Below are 10,807 nucleotides of genomic sequence, written 5' to 3'. Positions count from 1 at the left end.
TATTAATTATTGTTTTGAATCGTTCAAAAGACCTAAAGTTACATAAGCTTTATAACAACACAGAGTAACGTCCAACAAAAAGTAGGTTGCCCCCCTTTTTTTCCAAACAAGCAATCTCCCTTGCGTGCCTTAATTCAACCTTATAGGTTAATTTAATGATTGACCTCACGCATCATCACACATGTTCATTTACTAATTAAATATATCTTATTTCAATAGAAAAGTATTCAAATTCTTTCTCATTCAAACATCACATGTCACTCTTGCTGACTTGAGCGTTGTAGTGTTAACCTTGCAGATCAGCCTCTTCTCCGCTACATCGGAAGCTCTAAACCACCACAACAAATTATAAATTCATCATCTCTGACCAAATATAGTTTTAGAGCAGAATATTGGCATCATTTGTGGCAATCGACTTCAGATTCTTGCGATTTCCCATAATCTAACTTTTTCTCGATTCTTGCGACTTCAGATTTTCGATTTCCCATAATCTTACAGGCCAATCTTGGCTAGCAGGGAGCAAAGGAACTGTTGCACATAGTCTATCAAATGTTCAATAGCAGAACTCCCATTTCTTTATAGAGAGGCAGATTAGAATTGAAGAAATCTTACACAAAGCCAATCAAAGGAACAACATTGTATAAAAGGCAGCCTCACACAAAACTACCATTCTTGAGCCAAGAAGGGATCCTGAAGAGGTCTAGAAGTCTCTAAGTCGTTGATGACATTGGCATTGTACTCCTTCCTTTGATCTCGAAGGAAGGAGAAAAAGTCACACTCCTCTTGAAATTTGTCTTCCTAGAAAGAGAAAAAGTTATGAAGAAGATGCCCACATTCAACTGTGGAAGAAGAGCTCCATGTTTGCCCGCATCTAAGACAGTAGGATCCTGAAGTCACTAGAGTATCCTTTGAAGCTCTAGTGTTACAACGAGACAAGAGGTATTTGCATTAATCCTAACTGAATATGCCCTAGTATGGTACAAATCCCTTATGAACGGAAGCATTGATTTTTGTTTTGTATGTACGAGGCTTTCATTATCCATTTTACCGCCATGAAAAGTCAACCAACCACCAAGGTCGTGTTGAGCAAAGTCACACGAGGTAAGAAGGAAACATTGTACAAGTATATTGACCGATTTACCAAGGTGGTAGTAGCTATTAGAGACTCAGATGAAAGCCTAAAGAAGATGCCCACATTCAACTGTGGAAGAAGAGCTCCATGTTTGCCCGCATCTAAGACAGTAGGATCCTGAAGTCACTAGAGTAGCCTTTGAAGCTCTAGTGTTACAACGAGACAAGAGGTATTTGCATTAATCCTAACTGAATATGCCCTAGTATGGTACAAATCCCTTATGAACGGAAGCATTGATTCTTGTTTTGTATGTACAAGGCTTTCATTATCCATTTTACCGCCATGAAAAGTCAACCAACCACCAAGGTCGTGTTGAGCAAAGTCACACGAGGTAAGAAGGAAACATTGTACAAGTATATTGACCGATTTACCAAGGTGGTAGTAGCTATTAGAGACTCAGATGAAAGCCTAAAGTGGCAAATCTTTGAAAAGGCCTCAGACTAGACTGGGCATTTCAGGAAAAGTTAGGAGGCAAAGAAGCCCACAATTTGAAGGATTTTCTTAGTAAGGTGCAACCTTATAACTATGAAGAATTTTTTTGACTGATGCAAGAAGTCGAGTCTCACAGAATATGGGATCTAGTTGCCCATCTGAGAAAGACTCTGGGCAATCCAAAGAAAAGAGTGAGGCCATACCACATTTGAGATTTGATGCAAATACTCCCTTAAACACTTTAGGAGAAAGGATCTTGAAAGAGCGTTCCAACACAAAGTTCAAGGATGTTGGGATAAGAAACCCATATTCGGTTAAGGAGTCTGCACTAACTGATTAGTCTAAATACAATCATTTTCACAAGTTTCATGGCCACAACACCAATGATTTCATCTAACTTAAGAATGCAATTTAATGGCTTATCAAGAAGGGGCAACTCTCTGAGCATACCAAGGACAACAAAAGAGGCCGAGATTGTGGAACATTGCTTTGTAGACGATCAAGAAGTGATCCAAGCTAAAGGTTATCATGGATTATTTTAATGATGACAACTTGGTCTTGGTTTCACTAATGATAACTTGTGAAGACGCAAGCATTATATCACAAGACAATTTTGTTCAAAGTTTTTCCTCTGAATCAAGCAGATGGACTAGGGTTTAGATGATATTTATCCTCCGATGATGGCATCCAACTTGAAGATATCTCAGGTCTCATCTTCAAGAAGACTCGAGAGGGTACTTATATGATTGGTTTATTCAGCAAAATCTAAAAAATTCAAAGTATGAAAGAAAGGAAGTGTGAAAGCTCACCCCAATTGCGTCTGAGTAATTGGTATTTTATAGAAACACAAGGGCATTCTACTAAATTAGTATGGATGAATCACACACACACACACACACACACACACTAAAACATGTTTTAAAGCTTGTATTTCTCAAAGAAAATAATCTAAACATATTTTAGAGTCGTGTTAGATGAATTAGGAATGGACAGAATGTTTAGGACCAAATTTTGAACTGTCCAATCAATATGAACATATACCCAATTGATCGGGTCAGTGCAAATGACGTCCGTAAATGGTTATGACATAGTCTTAATGAAGGGAAACGACTCTCTATTCATTCTTTCCAAAATGAGCCGTTGCAATCGATTATTTGGTGCATCTAATTGATTGCCTTGAGGACCTAATCGATTGGGACATTAAATTGACCCTTGGTTCTTTTCCTTTTTTGTTCGAACCTCTAACCTATAAATAAAGGACTTTTTTCTAACGCCCCAAATTTTCATTCAAGACATGACTCAGAAATTATTAAAAATATTTGTTTAAACAAAATAGAACATTAAAACATAATTAATTATTCAAATGTCAAACCAAATTTTCTAAGCGGAACATCATCGTATTTCTAATTCAATTGAAAGACAATAAATAAATAAATAAACTCATAATTAACATGATATTAGTTTTATTTTTGTTTTGAAAACCCTTCTTTCCCACGATCACGCAACAAGCAACACATCAATCAATCTTGAAACTTCACACCGATACCTAAAATGTTGGTTGTAAGGGGTCAATCTTTCATATCAAATCAAACAAAATATACGGTACAATATTATAAAACAAATCATACAAAACATAATAGCTTAAGAGACATCAAATCCACAAAATCAATATTTTACAATCATCTTTACTTATGAATATGCATGCTCTTAGAACTACATGATCCGGATATAATCAGGCCGCCACTAAGGCACCACACAAAATTCATCCCATAACAATGGGGAAAATAACCAACCACTAAGGCACCACACATAAAAGTGTTAAAACAAGATTTGATTGTGCACTTTATCTCTAAGTTTTGATGATAACAACATATATATTTTATATGTAAATAATTTTGTTTCTAATATTTTCTTGAGTGTGCAGATCAAAAGCTCTTTGTGATTCAGAACTGTTGTCTAAAGAATCATCAGATAAGTTGACTCGTCAGAAAGACTACTCTCTTCCACTTCTGAAGAAACATCAGTAGTTCTGAAGAATGCTAAATGTTAATCAGAAAGAGGATCTATTGTGTACTTCTCAATAAGTTGTTGCTTCATAAGTTTCAAGTATCTCAAGATAAAAAGTAAGTCTACATCAGATACAAGTTGTTGCTTCAAAAGATCATATGCCAAGATATGTTTGTCAAAAGAGCTGTTGCTTTCAAATCTGATGACATAGTCAAGATCAGCTAAAATGGTCAAGATCAGAAATACGATTTAGTTGTCATGACTCAAAGTTTAGATATCAAGACCTTTCTTCAAAAAACGGTTGCTTTATATATCTGAAAACATTGTTCTTTTTTGAAAAACTTTGACATTATTGCATGTAAAGTTGTATGAATTCTTTTCCACTCAAATAAATTATCTTACTTCAGATACAGATTTGATCTAGGAAATCCTGCGCCCTACTTCAGAAAAGTTGTTGCTAATATTACTGAAAGACAAAGTTCTATTCCTAATGGCTCTAATGTTTTCATGCTATCATAACAAAGTAGTTTATGAACTACTCATCAGATAAATCATCAGTAGAACAAAGATAAATCATCAGTAACCGCTGGCTTTTGTAAAGGACTCTTCTATCCTTACAACATCTCTTTCTCTGAAGACTATAAAGGAGGATCAAGACTTTAGAAGAAATAGAGTTGCTTGCTGCTGCAACAACTAATGTCGAAGCTCAAGTATTCAAAGCAAGCGCAAGCTAATACAAGATGCTAAAGCCAAACAAAAAGAGAAAAAAAGGAAATATGAAAAGAGGATAAATCATGAAGAGAAAGAAAAGAAATAAGAGAAAGAAGTTTACTATAAGATGCTACTCAAACACTTATCAAATACATCTTTGTAGAATCATATAAAAGCAAGGAGATGTTGCTAATATCTTGCTTAACACTTTTGTGTTATCTTTATACTTAAACATTTGTGTGATCAGCTTAATAGAAGCAATCACGTAAACATAAACATTAAGCAACAGTTAGTTGTTTGCTCATTGAGTGACTAGTCTTATTCTGTATACTCAAGAAGACTTTGACTGTTTGTTATCGTGGATAAATCTTTTTTAAGGGACCAGTTGGGTCAAAATTCTTAAAGGAGTCATTGATCTTTATATCTCTCAGGGGACTAGTTGGGTCATAATTCTTAAGAGATCACTAACAGATTGATCAATACGTTGGTTGTTAGTCACTGACAGTTGGCCCATGCAATTGTAATGATTTTGATGATTAGTGGATTAAGTCCTTTTCTAAGGTAAAATCACCTTGGCGGGTGGACATGGAACCTGGATAATTGAATGTGTCATCTTTCTCTTTATTGAATTTGTTATTGTTTATCTTGTACGAATAATGTCTCTAAAGGAAAAAGTTTTGAAAATCCAATTCAAACCCCTATTTATTGTGTTTTTCTTAAGCTTCAAAATGCATATGCCATGATGATGCAAATACAAGCACGCCACTAAGGCAACCCGTCACACAGACAATCCGCCATACAGGGAACCCGCCACACGGGAAAAATATGTATATGCCACAAAATACATATACCTTCCACAAACTCTCATTAAAGCACGTCAATTTAAAATTCATTTTGTTGAATTATTCATCTTCAAACATAATCAACTTTAATCTTTTTAATAGACTTTTAACCTACACAATTCATATGATTCACATTGCGACTATACATCTACTTAATATAAATCTAAAGTTGTCATGACAATCCAAGACACATGTCACATTGATAGCTAATCTAACATATACCCTAAACACATTTCATCTTTATAACTACTCTAATATGAACCCTAATTCAATTTTTTTATAGTTAGTTTTATATTATAACTAATAATAATAATAATAATAATAATAATAATAATAATAATAATAATAATAATAATAATAATAATAATAATAATAATAATAACAATATATCAACTACCACTATTAAATCTTTTTAATTTTGGAAAAATGCTAGGTCAAAAAATATTAGATTAGGTTTAATTTTAATAAAAAGTAATATTAATATTTTGTAAAGTAAAATTAACATGGTATTTTTTTACTTTATATTTGTCAAATTTGATTTTATATGTAATATTTTAAAGCTTTCCAATTCATATTGATATAATTATTATTTATAGAATCTCCTAAACCAAAAAATATATGTTAAAGAATTGAAGGGGATAAAATATTATGAAAATAATAATAATAATAATAATAATAATAATAATAATAATAATAATAATATAAATCTAAGGTTGTCATGATGAAAACTCTAGATACATGTCACATTGATAGTGTCATACCCCAAAATTTCCCCATACTATTTCTCTTGTACAAATGCAAATCAATACACAGAGTTCATAGACACTTTCTCCTATACAAGGCTTTGAACTAGGGTTTGACTTATTTAAAGGAAAATCAGTAAATCAATGGTTCCAAGGTATCTCATATGGCTCAATATGTCCCACATTACCTCTATGACAAGTATCAAGGCCTATCTCAAAGGATTGGTCACTCAGTTGTTCAGAAAGTCAACAGTCGACTAATTTAACCTAAAAGTCAACTGTGGTCAAAATAAAGTCAAAACTCCTGATTTTTTTGTCAAGATCCTCATATTGAAGTATCATTCACCATTTGATCAAGAATTGATCATGGTTCATCAAGGAGAGATTAAAAATCAACAAATCAAAAAAGTTTCTAAATTAGGGTTTTGCATAGGAAAAGTCAACTGAACTTTGACCAGCCATAACTCTCACATGGAACAGCCAAAATTTTCCATCCAAATCTCATTTTGAATTAAATTTGATTCTCTACAAAATTGTGTCTCACATGCCAAGTCTAAAAATGCTTCATTTGAGAGATGTGTACCAAAACATTATAGGTCCTTTTCAAAAGTCAACATAAAGACACTTTTTTTTTAAAAAGGACATAAAATGAGCATGGAAAATAATTTTGATATGAGACCAAAGACAATGGTTAGAGGACTCTTCAAGGTTTCTAAAAAGTCCTAGAACTCTTCCATACCTCAAAAATTGAGAGAGATATGCCTTGTCAAATTTGGCTAATTTTGAAGGGAAAAATGTGAACAAAAGAGCGTCAAAATTGATTTCTTTGCAAAGAGGCCCAAGTTTTTATGGCCCAATCTTGCTCCCCAAGTTATCCATGATCCAAAATCCAATTGTCACGAATTTACTTAATTTATTTGATTTATTATGAATTTTTATTCATATTAAAAGTGATTAAAATCAAAATAAATCATATAAATTGCAAAAGATTTGATTTGCTTTTGTCTCCAATCAATTTCAATCATCAATTAGACAATATATTTCACTCAAATTCGTGCAAGAAAGATTGGATTGAGAAAGATCAAGTTTGGCCTATTTTTAGGAACTTTTAACACATATTTTCAAGTAAATTCAATCAAGGATTTAAGGAAGATTGGATGTATTTCTGTTGCCCTAGTACACTCACTTATAAATAGTTGATCAGTTCACAACATTAGGGGGCCTTGGACAAGGTTTTGCAGCCAGAAATATCCATACCGAGTTCAAAAATTGAAGGGAAAAATCCCAATCGGTTTCAGGTTTAGAAGAGGATTCCAAGGCTTTCAAAGGTTCAATACTGATCCTTGATGTTCCAGGAAGTCGTCCCAATTCTTATTAGAGCCTAAAGCATTCAGAACCAAAGCGCACACATTCATGGTTTGAGCTTTTAAAATTTGCAATCAATTTCGTTTTTCCGGCCTTATAAATACGGTTTGAATATATGTGTGTGTTTGTGATGAAGTTTCAAAGCTATTGATACCATTTAATTCGAGTTTAGATACGAGTATTGCAATCCACCATTGTTAGGTCACAAGAGCTCCGATTTGGGACTTTAAGGTGGAGACAAAATTAGACGAAATCAATGGCACCATTGAATTCAGAAGGAGATTTCCGTTCGATTCATGTATTTATATGTGATTTATGTGGTATATTTGTCGAGTCTTGATTATTGCAGGGTATAGCCACGCTTGGAACCGTAGGGAAAAGCCTGTATTTTTCCAGAATTCACAAGGAAGAAGATGATGAATCTGGGCGCGAAACAAGTTTGATTTTTTTTTGTTTTATTATCCGTTTGCTTTGTATATATTAATGTTACGTTTGACTGCATTAACACCAACTGAAACATGGCCTAGTGGTGGGACAATGGGGACCGAGTTTCGTAAGCCCAGGAGCGTGGGTTCTATACTTGTCCCATGCAGTTTTTTTCTTTCTCTTCTTGTTTAGAACCAACCCCAGATTCAATGCAGGCGGTCAACTCCTGCGTATGGTGCACCTTCATATCTCAGCCTTTCAGATCAAAGTCCTCCTGGATCCAACGCCCATCAGGTTGAGGGTACACTATACAGCTCCAAGCGCAGCTACACCAGATAATAAGCTAAGTATTTCATAATTTTATTTATTATTATACAAACCAATTTATGTTTATATATATTTGTTTCTTTTTTAACATACATTAATTTTCCAAAAAAAAAATTTTATATAAATAATAGTAAGTTTTATTATATTTATTTTCCCAATATATTTATTATTTATTCATTTAATTAGATTATTTATCTATATATTTTCAAAATTCATATATGTTTTATTTTAAAAAAATCGTAAAAAATGTTTCGCCTGATTTTATTTTCTTTTTCGGGTTTAATTAATTAGGTCGCGAGACCAATAATTAATTAAAACGATTGCGTTGCTTTACTCAATTCGCGCACTAATCAGGGTTTATGACGATCATTCCCTACACTGAAAATATTTCTTTGTGTCCTTTTTCAGGGTTATTTTCAGATGCCTTCCGATCACGCGACATACCCTTCACAAAGCTAAGTACCCTATTCATTTTCAAAGTCTATTTTGTTTCCTTTTAAAATCAGGGTTTGTCTTGCCTTCATTCTCTTTTGTCGTTGCCATTTTTCAGGGTGACCCCGAGGCTTCCTCTGACCGCCAACCATGTCAGATCAAATCAAGAGCTAAGTTCTATTTCGTATTTATTTTAAATAATCATTTTATTTCATTGTGTTTTTTATCAAATTAGGGTTAAACTTAATTGCTATTGAATTAGCCATACACTCACTGCTTCATGTTATTTTTCTCTCAATTCTCCGAGGGTCAGAGTCAATGCTTCGGGCAACCTCCGACCATCTACCTTCATCAATCAAAGCTAAGTGTCTTTACCCTATTCTTATATTTTTACTTTTATTGATTAGGGTTAACCCTGTTTATGGCTGAATCAATAATGCACTCACCCCTTCTTTGTTTATTTTTTCTTTTTCAATCTTCAGGGTTTGTCAATTGCCAAAGCTACGAGTATCGGTAACCCTAAACCCTATCCTCAATTATTACTTGTGTTAAACCTTTTTCTTTTAATTATATCCCGCTGGTTTCAATTCCCTTCTCCTCCGCTGGTTACAATTTCCCTTCCCCATTACTACTGTTAATATTAATTGTTATGGTTAGTAATCCTAGGGAGTGCAAGTCTTGAATTGAATTAGCCTCACTAATTATAAGATAAATATCTGAATTGAATCACATGATTGTTGCACCCACGCACACTTTTGGGGTAACCTCTTTGTTGCCTTGTTGCCTTGTTGCCTTGTGTTTTTTGCAGAATAGCTATGTCCCTCGAACACGAGGATACCTCAGCCATGTTGCCTCGATTAAGATCATGAGTCCCTAATGATGCTGCCTTCGATACACTAATATGACCTCGACCCTCGGAAGTTGCCTACGGAAAAGGCTGAGGTATCCTCTGGTTGCCTACGAAAAAGGCTATTCTGATCCTTCCCTTTAGACTACCTGCCTCTCTATGGCATGGGACAGTTTTAAGGCGAATGATAACTCGACGACCCTTCAACCTCCAAATGAAAGGCTTCCTGCCCTCTTATGGCAAGGATAGACCCTTTCACCCTGAAAGGCTAAAAGAGACCTGTCATCTAAGTTTAAGGTAATTGCCCCTAATTGCTTTGCCTTGCTCAAAAATTTTATATTCTTTCTCATAATCCTTCAAAAGGGCTACGCTCACTTACGAGCTAAAGTCCCTATCTTTTTCATCTACTTTTCTAAAAAAAACAAAGAGCAAAGCAATTAAGAGCCCATGGAAAACCATGGATGCAAAGGGTGCCTTACACCTTCCCTTTGCATAATTACCCCCCGAACCCTATTTTATTTAAAAGGTTTTTCCTGTTTCTTTTAGCCTTTCTAACTTGTTTGGATAAAATAAAAGTCGGTGGCAACTCTTGCTATCCGCAACATTTCGATTATAAAAGTCAGTTCACCGTATTACAGAACTGGCACTCTGCTGGGGATTCTCGATAAAAATAGGGGTTACCTTAAAAGTTTAGGATCACTTAATTGTATTCTTTTGTTTGCTTTGCTTGCTTTATTTTTCAGGGCTGTTTTAGGAGTTAACTGAAGGACGAATCCTACACCCGGATTCAAGTACATCTAAGATAGGAAGTGGCATAGTCATGGCGACCTCCTTCATGTATGTGGAGGATTGGTCAATATGAGAGTTCACGCTTAAGTTAGGCCTCTATGGGTGTTTGCATGCTTCTCTTGTATGAGGGAGGTTCGTGCGGATGTCCGTGGGTGAGTCGGAGCTTAAGGACCTTTAGTTACCTTTAACCCATCCTGACTTTTAGGAACGTAGTGGGGGGACTACTCTTGATGTATGTTGAGAGCATAGTCGCTACCCGATACTACAACTCAGATAGGCCTTTTCTCAAAGTATCATTGCATGGTATGTATGTATCATGTTCGAGGGTGCTTTAGAGGGGCTGACAATTCTGGGTAACTCGGTAGAACCCGTTGCTGATATCATCCTTATCCATAGAAATACCCTTGGGAAGGACACCTGATCAGACTCCATGCAAGCCTTAAGCCAAAAATTGTGTGACTTGTGTGACTTGCGTGACTTGTGTGACTTGTTTGCGTTTGCTACTAACCTTCGCTCCTTGCAGGTTTTGTTAAAAGGACTTGTTTGCCCTTACTATCTCACACTATGCTTAATGAACTGCATTCGCATAACATTCATGACATCATGACATCATAAGCATAACATGATTAACTAACCCTTTCAAGGATCTTAGGAATTTAGGGCGCGCAATTTCAGGTGCTCTTATCAAGGACTGAATTCCTATCTAGGGGCAAGAGGATTTATTTTCTTCTAGCCACATGCCTTCCAATTCAAA

This window comes from Vicia villosa, linkage group LG1, assembly GCF_029867415.1.
Source record: "Vicia villosa cultivar HV-30 ecotype Madison, WI linkage group LG1, Vvil1.0, whole genome shotgun sequence".
Taxonomy (NCBI): domain Eukaryota; kingdom Viridiplantae; phylum Streptophyta; class Magnoliopsida; order Fabales; family Fabaceae; genus Vicia; species Vicia villosa.
The sequence above is the reverse complement of the archived record's forward strand: the minus strand, read 5'-3'. Positions refer to the sequence as shown.